The following is a 6000-nucleotide window of genomic DNA, read 5'->3' as shown; positions in this document are numbered from 1 at the left end:
CAATCCTTGAATTACCAACAGTGTAAATTATAAGCAAAAGGTTGGGGAGACTTAATAAAATCTGCAAGCTCCAGTGTGGCTCTATTAATGTAGCCAAATCATGACACACACATTCAAATAGGCTTCTAAAAAGAGTAGTTAGGGGAACACATGGTAACAGCAAAGGATCCTCTGGAATCCCCTGTTATTCTAGCATTAAACTAAAATTTTCAATTTATTTATTTATGTATTTGTATTGTTTAATTTGTATACCACCTTTTATTAAAACAATCTCAAGGCAGTTCACACAGAAAAATTAAAACAAGACTATAAAAATTACACAAGTAAAATATTAACCTAGAATATAAAAACTCTTCTTTTTCCTTTTAGAATGATGTGATTAAACAACATATTGCCACCAAAAACATGTGCATTAGGCACTTTATTTTATTTCAAACTTTACACGTTGCCTTTCAATGTATATATGTATTAAACTCACAACATCTTACAGGAAATGTTACCATAAAAAGCAATAGATTGAATAGAACAATACATCAAAACAATAATTAAGTAGCTTTCCTTATATGATTACAATATAAAATCCAGATACATTTTCTGTCTCAGATTATCTGGAGATCTCCATCCAATCTAGGTATGAATGAGCTCAATTCCAAATAATACTTCTCTTACACTGCAAAAACTGCACAAGATTTTGTGGTGGATGGTAGATCATTCTATGGATTCAGGAGGCCAGTGGATACTAGCCGAAACTGGGTATCAACATTGAATGTTGAATTCTTCACCATGTTCAGGTATGCTGGAATTGTCTACTAGATACTGAGCTTCATCTGGCACCTGGAACAAGGAATGGGTCAGCTTAGCTCCAGTATCACAATGGCGACATTCACACGTAACATGGAACCGCGGGTCCAATTGACCCACAGTTCTGTGTCCCCCTTCCCCCACTCTCCTGTCCTCATTCACATGTAACAGACAGGAGGTGAAAAGCCATCATATAAACTGCAGAGAGGAAGGGGAACTAGCTATCTAGACTTCCTTCTTGACTGAAGGACAGCCCCAGGGGCAGCTGGAGCTAGATAAGAGCTTCATCCCTCAACTCTGGTTGCTGCAGCATGGGACTGCGGTGCCACATTCTCATGTAACATTGGCACTGCAAAACGGGAGTTAAAGGCATCAAAACTCATTACAAACCAAAGACACAAATTGGAGTCTGGGGAGGGAAACTCTGGGTAGATTTTCAGTCAGAACTGCAGTTACATGCATTTGGACATGCACAAATTTCAAATGGAGGCCCCTTCCATTCCGGTTTCATATTATATGCAGATGCAGCCACAGTCACAACCAGCAAATAACTCCTCCTCGCCTTTTCAGGGGGGAAATCAGCAAAAAAATAGACAGTAAAAGTAAACACATCCTTCCATTGCCCTGATGCTTATTGTGACAACTTGGAGCCTAGGCTTCTGCAGTAAGAAGGAAATAGGAAGATGGTGGGAGGTCACTTTCAAAGCCTTAGCAACTCCATCTGGCTAGGTAGTTTGCTTCCTTTCTTATCTGAACCCTGTGTGACTGAAAATAAGCTGAAAGGACCCACAAGATCCAGTGGACTGATTCCACTGCACCTTATTTCGACCACTGCTCTGCCAAGGCACACTCTCCTATATTTCTCCTTTTATTTCACTACTTGCTTTCGGGGCTTCCAGCCTAGCTCTGAGCCTACTGGTGGTTGTTTCCAGTATCAAGGCATCCACTTAGCCTCATTCTCCTAAGTTTATATCTATTTGTTGCCTTCTCCCCACTCTCCTTCCCTTCTCCCTCACCATAAAGCAGTTATTCTCCTCCATGTCTTTTTCCTCTCTTGATCCCTCCAGCTACGTTTCCACAGAAGAATCCCCCCAAGCACTGCCACCATTACTTTTACTTTGGAGGTCTTGTACTCCTACACATTCACCCAGAATGCTGTGTGGAGAATCATGTTGGCTTTCTTTCCAAATTCTGTCAGTTTCATACTGTGCCTATCCACACCACCCATCTTTCCCTTTATTTATCCCGTGCAACATGCAAACATGTCACCATTTCAGCCATTCTAAAAATTAAAAAAAAAACACCCTAACTGATTAGATTTATCTTCTACCCTTTGCCCCCCAACTCCTGAAGAATACCTCTTACTACTGCTGTCTTAACTTTATTTCTTTCAGCAACTTTTTTGATCCTTCACAATCTAGCTGTCACACTCTGCACTGTACTGGAACTTGGTTCATAAATATCATTGACAATTACCCATTGACTAAATCTAAAGGTCTCTACTCTGTCTTTGACCTCTGTGTTGCCTTTGAAATACTTGATCACCCTTTCCTGTTCGACTCTCTTTGTGCCCTCAGTTTCAGTGACTCTGCTCTCAGTTGGTTCTTCTATTACGTGTCTGATTGATCATTCAACATATCAATGGAAGAAGCTCTATCTCTTCTTTAATTGTCTTCATTGGGGTCTCACAGAAATCTGTTCTCAGCCTCCTCCTCTTCTGTCTCCACACAGTTGCTTGATGACTCAAAAACAAAAACAAAAAAATGATGGCTTTCAATATCACTGATATGTTAATGACAGCCTGTTCTGTGTCATTCCATCCAATCCCACATCTCCAACTATCTGACTGATATTTTCAATCAGATGTTTCATTCCACCTCAAACTCAGTATATCCAAGACTGAACTTCTCATCTTTCCCACCAAGCCTTCTTCTCCTCATGTATTCTCCATATTGATTAACAAAATCATCAGCCATCCTCTTGTCAGGTATAAAGCCTTCGCTGTATCTTTGACTAGGGATGTGCAAAATGTTTCAGGTACAGAATGATCTCTACCCAAATCTGCCTATTTTGGGCGATTTGTGCACAAAACAAATCACCTCTCTGAAAGTTCCAAAAGAGTCGCCTCCAAAACAAATCACCCAAATTTTGGAGCTGTTTTGTTTTCAACAATTGTCTCCTTGTTCCAGATTGGCTCTTTTGGCTCTTGCAAGTGCTAAATGACCCCACATTGGCCAGGGGAAGGTCGAAGAAGGGGCAAGGGTGGGGGGAGTTCAAGGAGGGAGTTTCAAAGAGATTTAAAGAAGCAGCAGTCACCATTCTGCCTTTCTGTCTCATGGGAGAAGAGAGAGAGAGAGAGAGAGAGTGCTTTGCTTTGCTTTGGTGCCCATTGTTCTGCCTTGCCAGCCTGCCTTGGCACCCAGTCTGCCAGTTGGTGTGCCAGCCTGGAGAGGATTCTCTGCTGCATTCATTGCTTTTTTGTTCCTGCTGCTGATTCAGGAATAGAGAAGGAAAGAGAATTCTATCTGATTCTTTGCTCATCCCCTTCCTGCTGCTGAGAGAATCACTGCCTGCCTGTTCCAGCCACCAGCCCCAGAGCGCCTGTGGCCACTGGTCACCTGGCCAGCCAACCACCCACACCCCAATTTCCAGGCTTTTGCCCCAGCCCCCCCCCCCCCAGCCCCCATCCCATCTGAAGACTGAAGAAGACTGAAGAAGAAAAATTAGACTCTCAGAGACCAGACCACAGAAGTGGAATACTGGATGCAATGTTGGTGAAGCCTTAGACTGAGTACCCATTACACACACACACACACACACACACACACACACACACACACACACCCTCTGGAATTGTGTATTCTTGGGTTGTTGTTTTTTTCCTTTTTGGAGGAAGGTTTGGGGTTGCAATTGAATTAAAAGTTGTGTGTTGTTTAGTTTAGAAGAAGTTTAAATAGAGGTTCTGTCTGTGGGAGGGATCCCTGTAAGCTAGTACTAGTAGGTGGTTAGAAGGGTAGCGTAGCCTCATGGTTTTAAAAAACAATCTGTCTTTTTTCCCATTCCAATTTTTTTTTTCATTTTTTAAAAACAGAAGCCTGTCCTCCAGCCCTCTGTGCCCATAATATACATTAGTATTAATATTCTCTCCCCAGCAGCCTACAGGCTCTGAGTGGGCACACACTCCAGCACCCTCACTGAACCCATTTACCACCCACTACCCACCCCCAACTTTACTTTAAACAAGCAAAGCTTTCAGCCACCACCCCAGGCCAATAGTCCAGCAGCAGCAGCCTATTGTGTCTGTTCCCTTTAGTGGCCAGCCCAGCAGCCTACAGGCTCTGAGTGGGCACAGGCTCCAGCCTCCTCCCTTACCCCCCACCCATCCACCCACTCCCCAACTTTGCTTTAAACAAGCCAAGCCTTCAGCCAGCCATCACCCCAGTCCAGCAGTCCAGAAGCCCACAGGCTCTGAGTGGGCACAGACTCTAGCCTCCTCCCTTACCCCCCACCCCCACCCCCAACTACAGGGGGCACACTCCACTGAAGTCAGCCCAGCCCCTGTTCTTGGCCCTTCTCCCAACTGAGTGTCCCCTGGTTCCACCCCCCGGGAATTATAATGAAGGCTGTTGAAATCCCCGTTATGCCCTATGGGGAAAAGCTTAAAGAAGTGTAAACTTAAAAAATCATTTAATAATCAGCCCTTTGCCCAATTGCTTTGAAATCTGGGTGGTAGCATCCCTGCACCCATTGGCCACTACCACCCATCACACCCCACTCTGGGCCACCCTGGTGCCCCCTATGTGGAGCCATAAGTTTGCTGAAATCCCCATTATTCCCTATGGGGAAAAGCTTAAATACACGCCAACTTCAAAAATTCTTTAAAAATCACCCCTTTGCCCAATTTCTTTGAAATTTTGGTGGTAGCTTCCACCCATTGGGCACTACCACCACCCCCAATCTTTTGGGCCCAGGACCCTTTTTTATCCAAATTGATTCAGATTCATAAAATTCGGGTACAAATAGAATCTGGGGTGATTCAGGGGGATCAGATTCGGACTCGGGGGTGTTAATAAATTGGGGGTGTTTCAATTTGGGTACAAACTGAAATGAAAAGATTGATTCATGCACATCCCTGCCTTTGACTCTTTATTTTCCTTTGATTCAGATCCAGTCACTTGCCAAGCCATCATCTTTCCCCCTAAATACTATAAAAGAAGCCCTTCTCCACTCCTTTAGTGAAACGCCTGGTTTGCATTCAGCTTATCTTCTGTCTTGTTTACTATAAGCTTCTGCACTCTAGCCTTCATTGTGACACCTTAGCTCACTCACCTTTATTCTGAACTCTGCCACCAAAAACATCTACCTCTCTGATCATTTACTGACCTCTCATCTCTCTGATCACATGATACTCCTCTTCAAATTCTTACACTTGTTTCCTTTCTGCTACAGGGGCTTTGTCTTTATCCTTGCCATTTTTTTACCTTCTTATCCTAATATGTCCCTCTCCATGACCTTTGGACCTCCAGCTCCACCACTATCATCCATTTGAAGACCTCATGCTCCCTTAAATGATTCTGCTCATTCTCCCTTGCTGCTCTTTATGCTGGAAATGGTCTCCCATGATACCTTCATGATGACACCTCTCTCAGTCTTGTTCTAAGCCCACCATTTCTATGAAGCCAACCATTTCTATCAAGTCTTTGGCACAATCCCTGACTCTTAGTCCTCTCTCTCTTGAAACTAAGGCCATGCATGTAACTGGATGGGATGAATATTCTTCCCTTTTTAACCCTCAACTGCCATCTCTTCTCCCTCCCTCCCTTCCCTCTTTCACCCTCTGCCCGTGTTGTAGGGCAGGGACCTATCTTTTTTGATGTAATTCTGTTGGTACCTGAAATGCCTCTTTCAGGTGCTCAGCCTCTATGAGGTGAAATGCCTCTTTCAGGCACTGAGGGACCAGATTGCACAACCATGAATCTGCTCTTTCTGGCCCATATAAGTGTCTCTCCTGGAACTTTTTTGCTCAATTATTAAGGAAGCTCTCTTCCGTGGTTTCCATTCCCTTTGGGTCTCTATGATTTTCATTCCCTTTGATAATGTATATTTAAGTATTTCATGAGCTGTCATGTTCTTTACAATGGACATTGGCATTTCCTTGAGGGTTCCCCCCATGCCCTCAATCCAAAGCTCTTTTGGAAA

The 6000-nt window shown here is 43.7% G+C and overlaps 1 long non-coding RNA gene across 3 annotated transcripts in view; it reads right to left on the bottom strand.

Moving 5' to 3' along the window:
* Positions 1 to 403: 403 nt before the first annotated feature.
* LOC128341862 (uncharacterized) overlaps positions 404 to 6000 on the bottom strand; it is a 59401-nt gene continuing 53804 nt past the window's right edge. For 2 of the 3 annotated variants that reach the window (XR_008314621.1, XR_008314622.1), the window contains exon 4: positions 404 to 2543. This is a non-coding gene — a long non-coding RNA (uncharacterized LOC128341862). The remainder of the gene's footprint in view (positions 2544 to 6000) is intronic. The other variant, XR_008314623.1, reaches the window with a different exon arrangement.

The sequence above is a fragment of the Hemicordylus capensis genome, chromosome 2 (assembly GCF_027244095.1).
Source record: "Hemicordylus capensis ecotype Gifberg chromosome 2, rHemCap1.1.pri, whole genome shotgun sequence".
In the NCBI taxonomy this organism is placed as follows: domain Eukaryota; kingdom Metazoa; phylum Chordata; class Lepidosauria; order Squamata; family Cordylidae; genus Hemicordylus; species Hemicordylus capensis.
The sequence above is the reverse complement of the archived record's forward strand: the minus strand, read 5'-3'. Positions and strand labels throughout refer to the sequence as shown.